Source organism: Adiantum capillus-veneris, chromosome 3 (genome assembly GCF_014529385.1).
Source record: "Adiantum capillus-veneris isolate H3 chromosome 3, ASM1452938v2, whole genome shotgun sequence".
Classification (NCBI taxonomy): Eukaryota; Viridiplantae; Streptophyta; class Polypodiopsida; order Polypodiales; family Pteridaceae; genus Adiantum; species Adiantum capillus-veneris.
In genome coordinates this window covers 104,711,267-104,731,850 of record NC_140933.1, presented here as the reverse complement: position 1 = coordinate 104,731,850, position 20,584 = coordinate 104,711,267, and the positions used below count along the sequence as shown (strand labels likewise).

The 20,584-nt window shown below is 44.5% G+C and overlaps 1 pseudogene across 1 annotated transcript in view; it reads right to left on the bottom strand.

Moving 5' to 3' along the window:
- LOC147461441 (cytochrome P450 709B1-like) overlaps positions 1-20,584 on the bottom strand; it is a 64,482-nt pseudogene that overhangs the window by 17,610 nt on the left and 26,288 nt on the right. The gene's annotated exons all lie outside the window — the stretch shown is intronic.

Sequence of the window (20,584 nt, the reverse complement as noted above, 5' to 3'; positions counted from 1 at the left end):
ACAAGAATAAACACTACTACTTGGGGCCTGACTCTGTGTGTAGTTGGGGTGGACGTGGGTTGTCTTTGGTTTTTTCTTTATTTTGGGCCCAGGGGGGGGGGGGGGGGGGGGGGGGGGGGGGGGGGGGGGGGGGCGCATTCACTTGGATTCCGGTCTCTCCTGGTTATTCAATCCAGCGGCATACGAACCCTTCCTCTAAACATTTTTTTCTCCGCATGGGTGCGCAGGCGTATGGAGATGCACGCATGTGTGTGCGTACGCGCGCGCACATACTCTCAAACAGATAACTCCTTGAGACTTGAAGTATACATTGGAGCACCTTTTTTTCTCAAGCCCTGGCTGAAAAAGAACCCCATAGAGCATACTTCATTTCTCAAAAGAATGCAAGGATGATCGAGGACATGGCCAATTATCAAGGCCAGGTCTTTGCTTGTGAGTAAATACAGTCTTGTATGGCATTATAGGCCCTTATGGCACATAATCCAGGAGATATTGTCTCCTTTTTCACTAGTTCCCCCTCTTACAAGTGTTGATAGACATAAGGATTGGCATATTATGCGGGTTTCACTCACGCAAATTTCAGCAGAACATCTCTATCAAAAGATGCAACTTAATCCTGGAATTGCTGAACATACGCATTATGGAACATAAATAAACCAATATGTTGGCGGCCGATAAGGCTACAAGATGCTTCGAAAAGTAGTCTTCCCCTAAAAGAGAGGTTATTCTTGTGAAGATGCATTATAGTGGTATTGCCTCTTGGATGTTCCTTCAAATCTCGCCACATTACTTCAAGGAATCTGTGAGATGTTCTCTTCATGCTGAGACTCTTGCACACTTGCTTTGGAGTTGTCAACATATTAGAAATTGCTCGATCCCTAAGATTACGCTTTCCCTCATTATAGTTTGGAAAACACTCTTGATTGTTTAGAGTGTCACATGCACATGGCTCTGTGTGCCACGTGGACATGCTTCATCGACTTCCAGAGCCATTTTTCCACCTTTCCCTACATAGGAGTGTCTAGAATCCTAGGAGGATTAGTACCGGTAATTTTGTGAGCCTGTTCGCAAGACCTGCACGTTTGGACGAGTCCATTAAATTGGGTTTTCCAGCTTTAGAACCTTCTTGCATAAATGGATTGTACAAGCGTTTTGACAGATATTATACTTCGGTGGGCATCTAGCATGGCATGCATAAAGTTTTAGGATAGAGGAATCCAACAAGCCATTCCCCGCGTGATAGGATTCCCGTGTGGGCAAATGTGCAACAATTTCACCCAGAATTTTGCCGAAGACAAAATAATTTGAATGATTTATTTTTATAACTTTGTCTTTCAAGTTTGCCATACCTAAGTTCTAAAAATTTCTTAAGCCTTTACAAACAACGTTTGGCCTTTACGAATTTTTAGTGATGCCCTTTGGTCTCACAAATGCTCCTGCTACGTTCAATAGGATGATGGACAGAATTTTCCGTCCACACCAGCAGTTTGTTGGTACATTCTTTGATAACATGATAGTCTACTCAAAGAATGAAGAGGAGCATACGCATCACTTGGCCATTGTGTTCAAAGAGCTACGCAGTCATAGGTTGCTCATCAATGCAAAGAAAACTGAGTTTTTCCTGGAAGAGATTCACTTTCTGGGACACATTGTCTCAAAGGATGGTGTATGAATGGATCCTGCAAAAGTTGAAGCGATCAAGTCATGGCCAAATTTGAAGACGGTGCATGATGTCCGAAGCTTTTTGGGACTATGCTCCTATTACAGAAGGTTTATCCGAAATTTCGTTGAGATTGCTTCACCTTTACATGCTCTTCAAAAGAAGGCAGTCACCTTTAGCTGGACACAAAAAGAGATTTCAACTTTTAATCTCTTAAAGGAAAAGATGACTTCAGATCCAGTCATTGTGTGGCCAGATCTTAGGAAGTCATTTGTGGTCCAGTGTGATGCCTGCGGTAGTAGCATTGGTGCAGTGCTAATGCAAGATGGCAGGGTAGTAGCCTATGAGAGCAGAATTTTGCAAGGGCCAGAGATGACCATGCAAGTCTCTGAGAAAGAGTTACTGGCTGTGATTCATGCGCTCTTAAGTTGGAAACACTACCTGCTAGGTGCAGATTTCGTTGTCCAAACGGATCATCAGAGCTTGCGATACTTCTTGACACAAACAAAGTTATCTGAGAAGCATATGCGATGGGCAAATATCTTGTCCATGTTCCATTTTCAGATTGTGCATGTGGAAGGCAAGAAGAACGTTGTGGTTGATGCCTTGTCGAGGAAGCCACAAATTTCAGCTGTGTCGATTCCTTATCATCATGAACTTGATGATATGAGAGAACAGTATGCAAATGATGAAGATTTTGCAAGGGTCTTCGAGCAACTAATGGATGGACAACGTCATGAACACTATCTTCTTAAAGACGGGTTCATGATGATGCATGGCAAATTATGTGTCACAAAGCCATTGCGACGCAAAGCTATGGAAGAGAGTCGTGTCCCACCGTATGCGGGGCATCGTGGTATTGATGCTACAGTTAAAGCGGTTGAGACATTCTTCTACTGGCCTACATTGAGAAGAGATGTGGATGCCTTTGTGCGAGAATGCCTAATATGCCAAAAGGTCAAGTTTGACAGGCAAAAGGCACCAGGGTTATTGCAACCACTACCTATTCCAGATAAACCATGGGAAAGTACTGCTATGGATTTTATCTTTGATCTTCCGAGAACGCAGACAGGAAACGATGGTATTTGGACCATTATTTGCAGATTCAGCAAACAGGCTCATTTTATTCCTGTCACGAAGAAGATAAAGCCAGATCAGATGGCACGCTTGTTTATGAGCAATATTTTCAAGTATCATGGCATGCCACAGTCGATTGTTAGCGACCGTGATCCACGCATGACAAGTTTGTTCTGGAGAGGCTTGTTTGAGAATATGGGCACCACGCTCAAATTCTCTTCGTCCTTTCATCCTCAAACAGATGGGCAGTCAGAAGAGGCAAATTCTACTGTCCTAGATCTACTGAAGTGTTATGTGTCAAAGCATAAAGGAAAGTGGGAGCAGTATTTGCCATTGGTGGAGTATGCATACAATAATACAGTGCATTCATCCACTGGCAAGGCACCCTTTGAGATAGTTGAAGGTGGCAAGAAAGTTCCTCCCATACTGCATACAAAGGACAAGATATTTGAAGCAGATAAGTATGTTCAGGACATGGATGAAATGTACAAGAAGGTCAAAGTGACCTTGGAAAAGACTCGGGCAAAGCAAAAGAAAGCAGCTGATCGTCACCGTCGTGAAGTGGTATATTCACTTGGTGATTGGGTGCTTTTGCGCTTTGAAAAGGCAAGGTTAAAGAAGATGAAGGGCAAGGAAAGACTGTTTCCAAAGCTCAGCATGCATTACTATGGGCCTTTTCAAGTGTGCGACATAATCAGTGATGTTGCATATAGGCTGAAATTGCCTGACAGTTGGAAGATTCACAATGCGTTTCATGTGAGTCTTCTCAGATCCTATGTGGGTGATGTGCCAGAAGATATGCCAGCTGAAGATCAGCCGAAAGTCGAGGAACTTGACGAGATCTTGGTCCCGGAACAGATTTTGGCACACAAAGAAAGGAAAGTGAAAGGCAAGGTTGCTAGGCGTTACTTGGTAAAGTTCAGAAACTATCCACCAATGGATGCTAAGTGGATGGAAGAAGGTGAACTTGCAGAGTCACCAACTGTGTTATCACTTTACCTGGAAGCCTTCGATTTGCAACCTACCTTGACCCCTTGAGTTTCAAAGCTACATGGATTGTCAGTGTGACAATGGCTTCTGAAACAAATGATGTACAAGGTATTTAAAGTGAGCTCAAATGGAATACCTGTTACATGAATGTTAGAGCTGTACAGATTGTCAGTTTGGCAATTGCTCTTATGGAATGTCCAAAAGTTTGGTTAGTGCTATAGAAGTGAGTATTTCTTGTCAGTTTGTCAAGGATACAGTGATTGCTTCTATTCAAGAGTACATGTGTAACTGCATTCTTAAACTGTCGGTTTGGGTATGCTCGAAAGTGTTACGGGATCCAACGTGTACTATAAGACACTGGCAAAATGTGCAAGTACCATTTTGTCATTGGAAAGTTAGTGACTCAAAGCAATGGCAGAGTGCGCAGCTACCACTATGTCATTGGGATAGGGTTCACACGCAGGCAATACATGAGTCGACGAGGTGTTGAATACACCAGGGTTGACAATGAGCATGTATGTGTCGTATATGTGTCGACAAGTGTTGAATACATCAGTGTTGACAGTAAGCATGTACGACATACATGCAAACGAGGACGTTTGAGAATTCAAGAGGGGTTATGTCACCAACGTGTGACTACTATCTATCCTTTTTGTTGATTTCTTTTTTATTATCTATTTACTTTCACTTTTTGGAAACACCCCTCGGGAAATCTAACTGGCCTGCATTGCATAGCTAGTGTGGAACTGTCCAGAGGGAGTCCAGGCCTGAGGGCAAGAGAGCACTAAAGTTGGACAAGGACTATGGTTAGCCAAAGTGGGGTCATTGACTAGCCAAAGTGGGGTCATTGACTAGCCAAAGTGGAATCCTTTGCTACAGAGGCTACATTTCAGTTCTGGATGTGGCCGCAGTGTACAAAGAGGGTCGGATGACCTAGAAAGATACAATGGCAACATCTCCTAAAATTTAGGGAACTGCTATTTTGGGACCTGAAAATGTGTTGGCGTCGTTACCTCCGGAATGACAAGGGGAACATTTTCTTACTCTGCCGTGAAGTCAACTAGGCAACCGGTTGGGAGATTTTTAGGCGGCAACCTCGAAACGGGAAAATGCTTGTAAATGTGCCAAGTGGCACCTTCTGGTGTACTTGCCTCATGCAACAAGAAGTGGCGCTGAATTTAGGAGGGGGAGAGCCTCATTTCCAGATTTGTCACAGGTTAAGAGCTATGGAGTGCTTGCTTTCCCTCTTATGCACAGTGCGGTGCCAGGAGTCATGCCCTGCACGCTACGCAGTGCCCTCTCTCTCCCCTTTGGCAGTATGTTATGCCCCTCTAGTGGGCTTTTCATTTGACCAATGTATAGTTGTGTGGGTTCATGCGCGATTGCCGAGGCAAGAGCCTCTTGCACAGGTACTGGATTAGCTAGCGGCTAATCCCCCGCAGGTACAGGTGAATTCGGAGAGGTTTCACGCCAAAAATCTCGTCCGATTCAAAGGGCAAGTAGCCCTACAGGTGCGGGAGCTCGAGGACTTGCTACGGATGCGACCGGCACGCAAAACGGAGCCTGAGACAGTAAATTACAGCCTGCTGTGTATTTTTGCAGGTTTAGGGTTTTGGCCCTAAACGGACCCTTATACCCCCAGGAAGTTCGGGGACGCAAGGGGACCGCTGTACAGGTGATCTGGCGCATTTTCAGGGCTGAAAACAGAGAATTCAGCGCGCTGCAGATTCTCGCCAGGTTTTGCAAATTGCCCGTATGCGTCGGGAAAGTCATTTAATGCGTGGGAATACTGACCGTGAAGGGTTCTAGTACAGTTATGCTGCCGAAATCAGGCCGGAACAGTTGAAATTCAGCCAAGTTTGTGCGGGGCAGCTTGTAGGGATCCACAGCATTTATTCCCTCTTTTGAACAATAAAGAAATACCGAAAGGGGCGCCTAAGTTAGGGGCCAATCTGGTGTCGGTCTACTCATACAGGTGCAATCTAGCAGCCTGTATCCCTCTCCCCTTTGTTGTGTCTTGAAAGTACAGGTAAAATAGACGACTAATAATGGGTGAAAGCTAAATCAAGGTTTGAAGTAAAGTCTACCGCCCTTTTTGGATTGAACAGGCTGGTTTCATGGTTCTATCGACGGGATTAAATCACTTTTTCCCATAGAAGTGAGCCTTGGTCAGTTTTGGGCTTGAAGACACAGGGGATCATAGACCAGGCACAGGGAATTGCAATTATGGCTGACAGACCAGATGATGTGACTGAAGAGGTTTCCTCTTCACAGGGTCAACAGACATATGAAGTGGGTGAGTCGTCAAGACCACCACAGACAGATGACGATATATTCAGGACCCAGTTGGCTACTGCTGTGGCTATGTTCACACAAGTAATGCAGAACCCGAGGTTTTTAGCCTTTCTGCAACCTCCTGTTCCGTCTCAGCAAGTTGGGTCACTGGATCATATTCAAAAGCCTGTTAACGCTCGAGCACAGGTGATCCATACCGCACAGTCAATGGAAACACCTGTACACTTGACGGAGAACATGCAGTCTCCACAACCTATGCCTAAGGTGCAAGAACAGGTGGCTGAGATGCCAGTCTTTCAAGTTGTACCAGTTCAGCCCGCCACCTTTCAACAGCCTATAGTTGGTTCTAATGGGCAGGGAAGCAACTTACAGGCTATGCAACAGGTCTTCCCACCACCTTCAGTAAACCCTGGCTATTTTGGAGGTGGATCGGTATTCCAGAGCATGGCTGGCCAGGAACAGTGTTCGGGGGTGCTCAAACGATGATGCCTAACCCCATCTACAGTGTCATGGGTATGCAACCAAGGTTTCAGAGCACTCAGGGCCAATTTGGGATGCCACAGGCAAATTTTGGTATGGCTGGAATTACAAATCAACAGCCAAATATGGCATTTCCAAGTCAAGTTAATAGCGGCCAAGGAACACAGATGAACCCTAATAGTTGGCAGGCAGCTAGATGAGTCCAAGAGCGCTGCAACGCACTTGTCGTTGTTTACAGGTACTTTGTCGCAGTTACAGGATTCAGGTTTGCCTCCTTTTGATGATAAGCTGAAAGCTATCTTCTTGCTTATGACCTTACCTGATTCATGGGAAACATTGGTGGTTTCATTGTCGAATAACCCCAATTTGACCTTTGATGGTGTTAGGGGTTCTATCTTGAATGAAGAAATCAGGAGGAAAGCAGGTGGAGAGGGAGGCAGCTCTGCCAACATGGTTAGAGGCACGACAAAGAAGAAGAATGTCTATGCACAAAGGAGTAAGAGTAAGAGTAAGAGTAAGGAAAGGGGAAATGCCAGCAAAGGCAAGGGTGATGTGACTTGCTATCAGTGTGGCAGAAAAGGTCACAAGAAACCCGATTGCAGGTACTACAAAGCCGAGTTAGGACAGAAAAAGAATGGCCGAGACAAAAAGAAGGAGAAGAAGGAAGTCAAGACAGATGCACAGGACAGCTCAAAGGACAAAGAGAAGGCCAATGTGGCTTCTAGTGTTGTGATTGAGGAGCTGTCAGATGTAGAGGAAATCTTGTGTGCCACTTTGTCAGATGATGATGCTTATGACCTTGATGCCTCTCTTAATGTTCATTCACAGGACCTGCAGATCACCAAGAGTGACCTTATTGATGCTTTGTTGACTTTCAATGATGCATTATCCAAGAGTTGGATAGTTGATTCCGGTGCTTCATTTCATGTGACTCCTATCAAGGAGTGTTTCTCTACTTTTGATACAGGCAAGCATGACCATGTATACCTTGGAAACAATCATGCATGTTCCATTGAGGATATTGGCACTGTGCATCTCTCCATAGATGGCACAAATGAGCTTGTCTTGCATGATGTTAGATATGTGCCGGGAATCAAGAAGAGTCTGCTTTCTGTTGGTCAGATGGATATGCATGGTTACAGCATCTTGTTTGAGAGAGGATCATGGAAAATGACTAAAGGCTCAAGGCTGATTGTAAAGGGCACAAAGAAAGGGACACTTTATTGCATGCATGGAAAGGCCATGTTGGGCAAGTTTATTGCGTTGGCTGAAATTAACTCTCACATGGAGTTATGGCACAAGAGGCTTGGCCATATGAACCAAAAGGGCCTTTCTAAGCTATATACTTTGAACAAGCTTGATGCTAAAGGCACAAAGCTTGACTTTTGTAACAAATGTCAATATGGCAAGCAAGTAAAGCGTTCTTATTACTCCGGTGTCTCTCGTAATCTTGTGTGCTTGATCTTGTACATTCTGATGTATGTAGCATGCCTACTAAGTCTATGGGAGGTGCATGCTATTTTGTCTCCTTTGTTGATGATCATTCTAGGAAAATTTGGGTTTATTTGCTTAAATCTAAGGATGAAGCCTTTGCTGCGTTTAAGAAATTTCATGCATTTGTGACCACCCAAACAGATAGAAAGCTGAAATACTTGCGTACGGACAATGGGGGAGAGTTCACAAGTGTTGAATTCAACAAATTTTGTGAAAATTTGGGCATTAAGAGGGAGCTTACTGTGCCATACAGCCCCTCTTCTAATGGTGTGGCTGAAAGATTCAATAGGACACTTTGTGAGAGGGTGAGATGCATACTGTCCACAGCTAATTTCTCTCATGGATTTTGGGGAGAAGCTTTGAAAACTGCAGTGCATATATGCAATCGATCCCCTCACATGTCTTTGAAAGGTGACATCCCTGAAGAGGTTTGGTGTGGCAAGACTGCTTCATATGATCACTTACGCAATTTTGGTTGCGAAGCTTTTTTGCATATTAGACCTGAGTTGAGAAGCAAACTAGATGCCAAGTCCATTAAAGGCCTCTTCATGGGATATGGTGAAGGAGCCGAAATGGGTTATATGATTTGGTTACCTCAGCTCAAAAGGGTTGTACGCAGCCGGGATGTTGTTTTTAATGAGGCAAGGCTGCTTCAAAACAATTGTGCCTCAAAGCATGACCATAAAAGGGTCAAATTTCAGTATGACCAGCCACCATTCTTGACCCTCAGGATGCACCACATATGGTTGAAAATGTAGATGATCCAGTGGTGTTTGAGCCAGATGATGTTGGGCACCAAATTGAGGCTCCTGAAGGGCATTTGCAGCCACAAAACAATGCTGAAAATGATGTACAGCAGCCCATTGTTGATGATTTTATCATGCCACCTGATGTAGACCCATTACCGGATAATGTGGGTCATTGGGTGAGGTGGTCTACTCGTCCAAGATGGACAGTGAGTAGATATGATCCCTCTTTGCATTACATTATGTTGACAGATGAGGGAGAGCCTCTTACGTATAAAGAGGCAAAGACATGTGAGCACAGCGACAAGTGGGAGCTTGCTATGCAGGAAGAGATTAAAGCTTTACATGCTAATCATACTTGGGATTTGGTGGAATTGCCCAAAGGTAGGAAGGCTATTCCTAACAAATGGGTGTATAAAATCAAGACAGTTGATGCAAAACCCCAAGTATAAGGTAAGCCTGGTTGCAAAGGGATATGTTCAAACCAAGGGCATAGATTTTCACGAAGTGTTCTCTCCTATAGTGAAGATGACCACTTCGCGTGTATTGTTTGCCTTAGTGGCTACCCTTGATTTGGAATTGGACCAAATGGATGTACATACTGAAATCTGCATTTTCAATGAAAGACCTTGGAGCAGCTGAACATATACTTGGAGTGAGGGTTAGAAGGCAAAGGGACCAACGCATATTGTATTTGTCGCAAGAAAAGTACATTGAAAAGGTGCTTGACAGATTTAACATGGCTGAAGCAAAGCCTCTTGGCGTGCCATTACAGCCATATGTCAAAATCTCCAAGGATGATTGCCCCAAGTCAAAGGAAGAAGCCAATGACATGCAAAGTGTGCCTTACGCTTCAGCTTGTGGTTCACTTATGTATGCTATGGTTGCTACTAGGCCTGACATAGCCCATGCAGTGGGAGTTGTGAACCGGTTTATGGCTAATCCAGGCAGGTTGCATTGGGATGCAGTGAAGTCCATTATGAGGTACTTGAAAGGGACTAAAAACAAATGCCTCTGCTATGGTAAAGGACCATTGAAGTTGAAGGGATTTTGTGACTCTGACATGGCTGGTGATGTGGATACACGGAAATCCACAAGTGGTTATGTGTTTACTCTTGCAAGAGGTGCTATTTCATGGTGTTCTACATTGCAAAAGATAGTTGCATTGTCTACTACAGAGTCTAAATATATTTCAGCCACCGAGGCTTCCAAAGAAGCCATTTGGTTAGCACGTCTATGCAATGATTTTGGTTTGCCTGACAAGGCACCTATGCTTGGTTGTGATAGCCAGAGTGCCATATGTCTGGCAAAGAATGCCATGTTTCATGCACACACAAAGCATATTGATGTGCCGTATCACTTCATTCGAGAAGTGATTGAGGATGGCCTTATTACATTGGTTAAGGTCCATACATCACAAAATCCAGCAGATGCTCTCACTAAGTGCTTACCCAAAGCACAACATCAGCTATGCATACAGATGGTGGGAGTCACGTAGCTTAAAGGCGCCATTTATGCCTTTAAGTGGGAGGTTGTTGGGTTAAAGGCCCAAATGGCTAGCCCAAATGACCCCTTTTGTGTATAGTTTTTAAAGGTTACTAACCTATTGGCCAAGTTCCCATTGGCCACTAACTTAAAAATGGTCCTATACTTTAATAAAGGGAATGAGAGCCCAATCTGCTCTCAACTTATTCCCCTTACAAAAGCGTGCAGCCTCTCTCTCTCTCCTACTTCAATTTCTCACACCCCCATCTCTGCATATCAACGCCTCCTCTCCAAGGCTCAAGTCTTGCACATCTCCTCGTGCTCTATCACTTGCACACATTGCTACGCACTCATCACTTTGCATGACAGATTTGCTACATTTTGCATGCCAGATCCACATTTTTGCAGCCAGCTTTCAGCCCTTGTTTCCTCTCACATCAGGAGCGCAAATCAGCCCCAGAACTACCCTTGGTGGCCATCAACAACCCCTCATTGAGATGAATCCAAAGGTGCATCAAATCAGCCCGGAGGTGCTTCATTTTGAAGAGTTACTGCAACGACATTCCCCATTCAAGTCAGTTGAGTCTGCATTGAGGTATTGCATGTATGTACATTTCATTTATGCAATCAAAAGTAGATACCACATCGGCAACGGTGTGGGGGGCCCTTGAGAGAGTTGGTTGGGAGCCCATCGGGTCTCTCTCTCTCTCTCTCTCTCTCTCTCTCTCTCTCTCTCTCTCTCTCTCTCTCTCTGACATGGAGCCTGAGACAGTTGCACTACACATGCCACTGCCCCGTCTACTACGAGATACGAGGCCGCTTCCACTGCTTGTTCAGAGAGGGATTTGGACTACTCTCTAGAGATATGCGGTACGAGGATCAAAGATGCCTGGGTTTGTTTTTGCTCAAGCTGCGCAGACACAGAGAGAGCCTGACGAGAGGACAGGCTAGGCAGTCTCAGAGACAGAGCATAGACTTCTTTAGAGCAGACACTCGACACCCGGAGGAGCTACCAGCACAGCAGAGCTCGTCGCCTTACACCGGAGGCACATTGATCGATCGAGCGACCGAGATGGGGAGATCCAGACACCCACGACTGCGGAGGACTACACAGCATCGACGGAGGCTGCATCAGAGGATCCGGATCACTTGGCCCGACATGCACGACGCCCAGTCAGACTACTGACCATGGAGGACATTGATGAGATCCGCCAGTGACCGATGCTGGATCTCTTGTGATTTAGCTATCCCAGCTAGCTGCTTAGTTAGTTCACACCTAGCAGTTTAGGATTCCATAGCATAGTATTTTTATTTTGTCATTTTGTTACTTTTGCTACTCTAACTTTGTATCAGATCCACCACATTGTAACTTTCTGGTCTCATAGGTCACTTTGGCCTTTTGAAGACGTTAATATAATATTTCATTTCATTTTTCTCTGTGCCCATTCTACCTCTCCCTCTCATTCCCTCTCTTCAGGGAAATAAAAGGAACCATCTCTCATGCTAAGTAGCAATCATTAACGCAAGGAAAGAAGTAAAGATTTGTGGAAGTGTGAAGTCTAGAACTTGTCAACCATTTCAATTCCGTTGCACCTGACAAGAGTGCTTTCTACTCCTCTCAGATCTCATAAGGTATTCTTGACCTGGGTAAGCTTTCAGTTACTTTGGGACCTAGAACTTCAGAAATTAGTTGATGTTTTGATAACCTCGATCAGATATCTTTGCTACATTCAAGATCTCCTTGAGACCGACATTATAGTTCTCCTTTATCATTGGTGAAATATCCTTGGAGAATTTGGAGCTATTCTCCATCTGTTTCTAGAACTCTACTTAGGCATGCATACACTTGATGCATCTAGTTACTCCCTTGTATATTCTTCCCTTTTCTGTGGGTTTTCCCTCTCTTTGAGGTTTCCCACCAGTAAAATAGAATTACAAAATGTGCGCACGTGCGTGCGTGTGTGGGTATGGGTGTGGGTGTGGGTGTTTTACCATTTTATGTGTCTCGTTAATTTTTGTGTCGAATGAATTCTCGTACACATTCAATGTATGAAGTGAGACTGTGGGCTCTCAATTTCCTCAATATATGCAAGTTATCAGAGCATGTTTGTGGAAAGATGTCGAGACCCAATGTGATGCATGGGATGGCAAGAGCCCCACGGCTTGAAGTTCAAATTCTTCTTCATTACCTGATGGAGCTTGTAATAAGATATGCCTTGAATGCTATGATCATCTTTTTTCCAAGTAAAACACCCTACTGAGGTATAATCGTAAAACAACCCTATATCAATACAAGGATAAATAGACCTAGCACCTAGTTAGGGCATGAAAACAACTCATGTGAGTGAGAGCATCATCCATACAAATGAGAAAGATGACTTTGTGAGCAAAGAAGAAGGTAGAATCAAAGCCATCGCATGGCTTCCTTCCCTCTTCATCTAAAACCACCACTCTCAAGCCACACACACATGTCAAGATGTGTGCTATCTTGATACTACTCCTACACACCCTCTACAACAAGCACACACATGAAAAAGAGAAAGAGGTGCAAGCAAAACCTAGATACAATATACAGATTCTACTATACTCTCCTTTTCACCTTGTGCTTGGGTTCTTTTGAGATTTGAAAAGGCAAGATTAAAGAAGATGAAGAACAAGGAGAGGTTGTTTCCCAAGCTCAGCATGCACTACTATGGGCCTTTTCAAGTATAAACAAGATCAACGATGTTGCTTACATGCTGAAATTGTTAGACAATTGGAAGGTTCATAATGCTCTTGCCTTGCTCCAAAAAGGCTGCATCAAGTCGCTGTGGGTTCCATCTGAAAGGCTTCAAGATACAATTGCAATAGCTGAGGTGAATCAACCAATTCAGAGTCTTCCATCCATTTGGCATCTAACGATGGATAGTTTTTGAACTTCACCAAATAGCATCTTGCAACTTTTCCTCTAACCTTTCTTTCTTTATGTGCCAATATCTGTTCAGGAACAAGGATTTCATCCAATTCTTCCACTTCGAGTTGTTCCTCATCAAGCATATTCTCTAGCACATCACCAACAAAGGGCCTTAGAAGGCTGACATGAAAAGCATTATGTATTTTCCAGCCTTCTGGTAGCTTTAACCTGTAAGCTACATCGCTGATCTTTTCTGAAATCTGAAAAGGACCATAATATCGCATATTGAGCTTAGGAAACAAGCGTTCCTTGCCTTTCCTTTTCCTTAACCTGGCCTTTTCAAAGCGCAAAAGCACCCAATCACCAAGTGAAAATACAAGTTCACGACGGTGACGATCAGCAGCTTTCTTTTGCTTAGCCTGAGTCTTCTCAAGAGCAATCTTTATCTTCCTGTATGTTTCATCCATATCTTGCACATACTTGTCTGCCTCAAATATCTTGTCCTTAGTCTGCAAAATGGGCGGGACTTTCTTTCCTCCTTCCACTATCTCAAATGGTGCCTTACCTGTTGACGTATGCACAGTGTTATTGTAAGCATATTCAACCAATGGGAGATGGTGTTCCCAAGTTGCCTTGTGCTCTGAGACATAACATTTGAGCAGGTCCAAGACAGTAGAATTTGCCTCTTCTGACTGTCCATCAGTTTGCGGATGAAACGAAGAAGAGAACTTGAGCGTAGTGCCCATGTTCTCAAACAATGCCTTCCAGAAAAGACTTGTCATACGTGGATCCCTGTCACTGACAATTGACTGAGGCATCCCATGATATTTAAAGATATTGCTCATGAATATCTGTGGCTTTATCTTCTTCCTAACAGGAATGAAATGGGCCTGCTTACTGAACCTACAAATGATAGTCCAAATCCCATCATTTCTTGTTTGCGTCCTTGGAAGATCAAAGATAAAGTCCATTACTATACTTTCCCATGGCCTATCAGGGATCGGCAATGGCTGCAACAATCCCGGTTGCTTTTGTCTGTCAAATTTGACTTTTTGGCATACTAAGCATGATCTTACAAATGTGTCAACATCTTGACGCAAAGCTGGCCAATAGAAGAATGCCTCAACCCCTTTCACTGTCGCATCAATTCCATGATGCCCAGCATAAGGTGGAGCATGACTTTCCATCAAAATCTTTGGCCGTAACTGTTTAGTAACGCATAACTTTCCATGCATCATGAGAAAGTCATTCTTAAGCATATAGTGCTCATGATGTTGCCCATCAACAAGCTGGTCATAGATCCTTGCAAAATCTGAATCTTCAGCATATTGTGTCTTCATTTCGTCTAGTTCACAATGGTACGGAATTGACACTGCTGAAATTTGGGGCTTTTGTGACAACGCATCAGCCACCACGTTCTTTTTCCCTTGCACATGCACAATCTGAAAATGGAACATTGACAAGATGTTTGCCCATCGCATGTGCTTCTCAGACAACTTCGTCTGTGTAAGAAAATATCGCAAGGTTTGATGATCCGTTTGGACAACTAAATCAGCCCCTAGCAAATAGTGTTTCCAACTAGTGAGAGCATGAATTACTGCCAGCAATTCTTTCTCATAGACTTGCAAGTTCCTTTCAGTCTTCAAAAGAATTCTGCTCTCATATGCGACTACTCGGCCATTCTGCATTAGAACTGCACCAAGACTTTGGCCACACGCATCACATTGAACCACAAAAGGTTTAGAAAGATCTGGCAAAATAATTACCTGATCTGAAGTCAGCTTCTCTTTCAAGTGTTTGGACGCTAAAATTTCCTTGGCTGTCCACTTGAAAGTAACTCCTTTTCCTTGCAGTGCATAGAGTGGGGAAGCAATCTGAGCAAAATTTCGGATGAACCTCCTGTAATAGGAACATAAGCCAAGAAAGCTTCGAATGTCATGTACGGACTTCAAGTCTGGCCATGACCTAATTGCTTCCACTTTAGCGGGATCGATGCGTACCCCATCCTTTGAAACAATGTGCCCAAGGAAGTGAATCTCTTGCAAAAAGAACTCACTTTTCTTCGCATTAATGAGTAGCCTATTCTTGCGTAGCTCATTGAAAACTGCGGTCAAGTGATCCCTATGCTCCTCTTCAGACTTTGAGTAGACAATCATGTCATCAAAGAAGGTACCCACGAAGTTTCTATGTGGTCTAAAAATTCTATCCATCATTCTATTAAATGTGGCAGGAGCATTTGTGAGACCAAATGGCATGACAAGAAACTCATAGAGACCAAATGTCGTCCTGAACGCAGTCTTATGGACATCTTCTGGTCTAATGCGTATCTGATGATACCCGCTCTTTAGGTCTATTCTTGTAAACAATGACGCTCCCTCAAGCCGATCAAGAATGTCATCTATCCTCGGTATGGGGAACCTGTTCTTGATGGTATTCTTATTCAAGGCGCGATAGTCAATGCACATGCGCCATGAACCATCCTTCTTCTGCACTAAGAGTACAGGCGAACAAAAAGGGGATGAACTGGGCTGAATCAGCCCCTTCTCTAAAAGCTCGTTGACCTGACCCATAATCTCTTTCTACTGGGCTGCACTAACCCTGTATGGTGGTCTATTCGGTGGACTAGAACCTGGCACAAGATCTATAGTATGATCCTCAGGTCTCTCAGGAGGTAACTCCCCTGACTAAGAGTCCGAAAAACAATCACTGAAACCACACAAAAAAGTTGACCTGTCTTTATCTAAGGTAGACAAATTAGATACAACTTGAGGTACTTCTTTTGCAAAGATCAAGTACGCAGAAAGATGATTCTTTATTACAAATGAAATAGCAGAAGCAGAAACAACTGGAACAGACTCGCCTTTAAGCTTTACATCAAGGACATGAGTCTTTCCTCTATGTACAAGGGTAATCTTTTTGTTGTAAGTATCCACCATAGCATGCAACCTGTAACACCATGGGATACCCAATAACACATCGCAGCCCTCAAGCGGCATAATATGAAATTCTTCCGCATCCACATAGCTCTGAATGTGTAGACGAAGCTTTCCCAGAATGGGAGTAACAGGCTCTGAATGTCCTGGGCATGCCAAACCTGCTTCGCTTGTCGTACCCATCTCCTCTGCACGAATGCCCAACTTTGATGCCAATTCTGGTGATATGAAATTTGCACGGGCTCCTGGATCAAAGAAAACCAGCACTATCTGGTCTCTAACTTTGCCCCAAGCTCTGCACAGCTCCGTGGCATCTGTGTTTGGCTGATCTCCAACCAAATCAGGAACAAGTCCTGCACTCGGCTTTGGCTTCTTCCCTTTATGGTCTGACTTGTCATCCTTATCCTGTGACTTCTTCTGTGGGCACTCATTTGCAAAGTGTCCTTCATGTTCACAAATGTAGCATTTCTTGGCCTCCCTAAGAGCTTTCCTTTCTTGAAAAGTTTTGCCAGAAAAATGCCTTTTTTGTCCTTGTCCTCGTTCCGAAGAAGATTTAGACTGCTTCTTGGACGTATCAACTTCTTCAGTGGAGGGCTTCTTTGCAGGAGACTCAGAAGGCTTTGTTGCAACATTGCCCTTGGCTGAAAACTGTTTGCCCTGGGCCCCTTTCTTGTGGCTATTAAATCCATCGGAATCTCCCTTCGACAGATTGTTGGCCACTCTTGCATTCTCTATCAATTGAAACGTATTCATGACAGTAGTCTTTGTGCAGTAGTCCCTGATTTTCTTGGACAATCCGCAACGGTACTTCTCAATCTGTTCTGACAATGGCACAAACTTGTAAGAGGTGACTGGCAACAGTGCGGCCCAAAACCGTTTATTGTACTCTTCCAGATTCGCACACTGTTTAGCATTCAACTCGTGCCATTCCATCATCACATCCACTTCAAAAGTGTTTGTCAACCATGCAGGCGCAAAAAGTTCTTTGAATTGGACCCACGTTGTTGGGGCTTGACCCTAGTTCAACAATGCGGTCCACCATTGAAGCGCATTCCCTTTCAAGAAAGTGGCAGCCTTGCGTATCTTTGAAGATTCCGTGAAGTTGCCTCCAGCATAAGCTGCATCGAACTGCTGTATGAAGGTCAAAGCCTTTAATTGGTCCTCAGTTCCTCTGAAAGTTTCAAACTTCACTCCCTGCCCACCTTCCTTGTAATCCTTAGGCTGACTCAAAGGAGCCACATTATCATAAACAGGTGCCTGTAACAGTGGTGCTCCATGAGTGTTCATTCCAGCACTCGCATCAACTGTTTTCCCTGTCATATCTGCATTTTGTACGTATGGCTGCGAAAAACCAGCCATACCAAATTGTGTTCCAGGCACTTGAAACTGGCCATAGGTACCCTGACAACCTGGTTGGACACCCATGTTCGCATACATAGGGTTACCCATGCCTGTTTGCATTGTCCTGAACACATTCCCTGGCAAATAACATGTGGAAGGTCCAGCCATAGCTTGAAACACTAAACCACCTCCAAAATAACCAGGATAAGTATTAGGTAATGGAAGGGTCTGACACATAGCCTGTTCATTGCTCCCTTGACCATTCACAAACGGTTCCTGTCCAGCTAAAGCAAGTTGCTTTGGATCATTGGACACCGCTAGTTGCTCAACCACATGGGCTTTCCCTCGAGCATCATGAGTCCTCTACACATTGGAAATCTCCTTTTCCTACAATGGCTCAGTCATGCCCTCGGTAAGAGGCTGAAAACCCTGTGTCGGAGCCTGTAAGAACTCTTGCATCCTTGCGTTGTTAGCCAACTGTTGTAACATGTCCATGCAGCAGCACAGTTGAGTTCTAAACAACCTGTCCTCTTCTTGAAGAGTTGAAAGAATTTTCTCTGTGCCATGTGAGGAAGATCCCTCTTCAGGTACTTGGTCTCTCTTCTCTGCCATATCCACAAGCTCTGTGTTGCTTTCACCCACAACAATCCACACTGCACTTTTTGAAATAAACAGACTATCCCGTCGATGGAACCATATAACCGGCCTATACAACGTAGAGGGCGGTACTATTTCAATTACCTGTTAACTTTACACAGAGCACTGAGAAGGGAAGAGAGCAAAGTTGCATCCAGCGATTAGAATGTCACTGCGCACACGAGACCGACACCCTATAGGCCCCAAAGACTGGTGCCCCTTTCGGTATTTCTTTAATTTAGAGAGCGGGAATTACAAAAAGAGAGTCCTTGGAAGATAACACCTGCATCCAGCTAGTACGCTCCAGATTCGGCAAAATTTCGGCAACATAACGATACCGAAATTAATCCAAATCAGTTTCCAAGCTCAAGACTCTATCCCACTAACGTTATCCCTCAGTCGGGAGCACAAAACAGTAAATTCCAGGTCGCTGTAATTCCTGGTTCAGTCCTGTTTTTGACCTGATTTGGGCACACGACGGTCCCTACACTGTTCCCTGCACCTTGGGCTTGGTGTCCCTTGATTCTGGAAGCATCCCGGGCACAAAACAGTCTCAAAACAGAGTAAAAACAGCAAGCAAACAGTGCTGAATTTACTGCGCAATCGAGAGGTTATCACCCTCTCGTGTACCTGCTTTGGTGCAGTAGCTAGCTACACCGGTTCCTGTGCAAAGAGGCTCTTGCCTCGGCACGAAAGCATATTTCCCCACAGCTGTACATAGGTCAAATGAGAAGCCCACTAGTGGGGCATAACATACTGTACGTAGGGGAGAAAGAGAGCAGTATGTAGCGTGCGGGGCATCACTCCCGTCACCATATTGTGCATAGAGGGCAAGGTAAGCATTCCATAGCTTCTGTACCTGCTACAATCCACCTGAGGCTGAAAATGGCGCCCCCTTTGTTGATATGCAGCTCGTTTTTGCCTCCCAGAGTGGCAGAATCGCTCACAGGCTCACAGGTCGCCCAGTTTCCGAGTTTGGGCTTTCCCTGCTAAAAATATCTCAACTGGTGCGTCAGTTGACTTGGCAACAGAGCAATAAAATGTTCCCCTTATCATTCCAGAGCTAATGACGCGAACACATTTTCCGGTCAAAAATAGCAGTTCCCTAAATTTTAGGAGATGCTTCCATGGCGTCCCTATCGGTCTCCAGACCATCATTGAAGACTACCATTTGACCAACATCTACAATGTGGGTTAATTTACTGGCCCCTTTCAACTTATAAAGTTGCAATGACTTGACGAGTGGCCCAAATTCCAGTTTGGCGCACACGAGCTTCCATACTCATCAGAATTCAGTGCTAACTGGCCTAGGCAGTCCCTGTCTGACCGACCTAGATCCCCGATGTGAGAAACCCATTTGGCTGCAGCCGTTTCACACTGGCCATGCAATGTCCACTTGCACCTTTTCAAGGGTTCCGGGACAAACAAGTAAAAATAAAATAAATATATCTAATACTTATTTACGAAAGGTAACAGGAAAAATACACCTCCTGGTGACAAGTTCCTGCCAAAAACTCTCTGTAGCTAGGCTACACATTCACTCTATATGGAAAGACAGTCACAATTGGTCGTGGGTTCACACTTGGGAGACTTGACACTTGGTAGTGGGTTCACACTCGTGGACTTGACACGTGGCAGAAGTGGTGGTTAGGACGACATCATGGCCCTTTCTTCTCCGCCACAGTTTAGGGATATGTGCCGCTGGACAGTCAGAGATATTTGATGTTATCTGTTGGTTACCTTTTTGGGGGGTTGTCTATATTCTCACATCGCTTCAGTCGGAGAGATGGTTCTAGGTATAGTTTTGAGTCTAGCGTCAAGTCAATCTACGTCACACACAACACCCTCCCTGCACATCGTGAGCCTCGACACCCCCATTGTACCTGTGAGTTCTGGGCTTGGAGCAGAGTGTATGCTGCTATGCCAGAGCCTGTACTGGTCCACCTCACTTAGTCGAGTCCCATGTTGTTCAGGTTCTATGTTGAGTTTGAAAGTTCTGTTGAGTTACTTGTTGTTACATTATTCATCGTCTGCAGTGTAGTGTTTTCATTTTGTTAGTGTTTTCATTTTGTTGGAGTTAGATTTCATGCACATTGCAGTAAGGAGTATCCACAGTAGAGAGCACGACACATTATTCTCGCTACAGGTGCTCTCATTTTGGCACGCCCGGTGGGACCTCAACTGAAGTTTCACTCCACTCCACTGTGCCTACAAGTCGAGGAGCTAGCTCGTTTAAGCTCTCGCCTGTGTTGGTCTGGACTAGAGTAGTCCAGCATGGTCTATCCAGCTCCCTACTAGTCCAACTAGTCTAGTCACTCGTCTAGGCTCGTCTTGGTCTAAGTCACTCGCCCTCGTCCAGGTCTAGCCAAGAGGTCTAGTCACTCGCCTAGTCTAGTAGAGTCTTGTCTAGTCACTTATCCTGGTCCAGGTCTAGCCAGGAGGTCCAATCACTCGCCATGGTCTAGTAGAGTCTAGACCATGTGCAGTAAGTAAAGGTCTTCTTGCTCACATCTTGGAAGGGCTTCTGGGTACTACATGGCACACACAAGGCAGT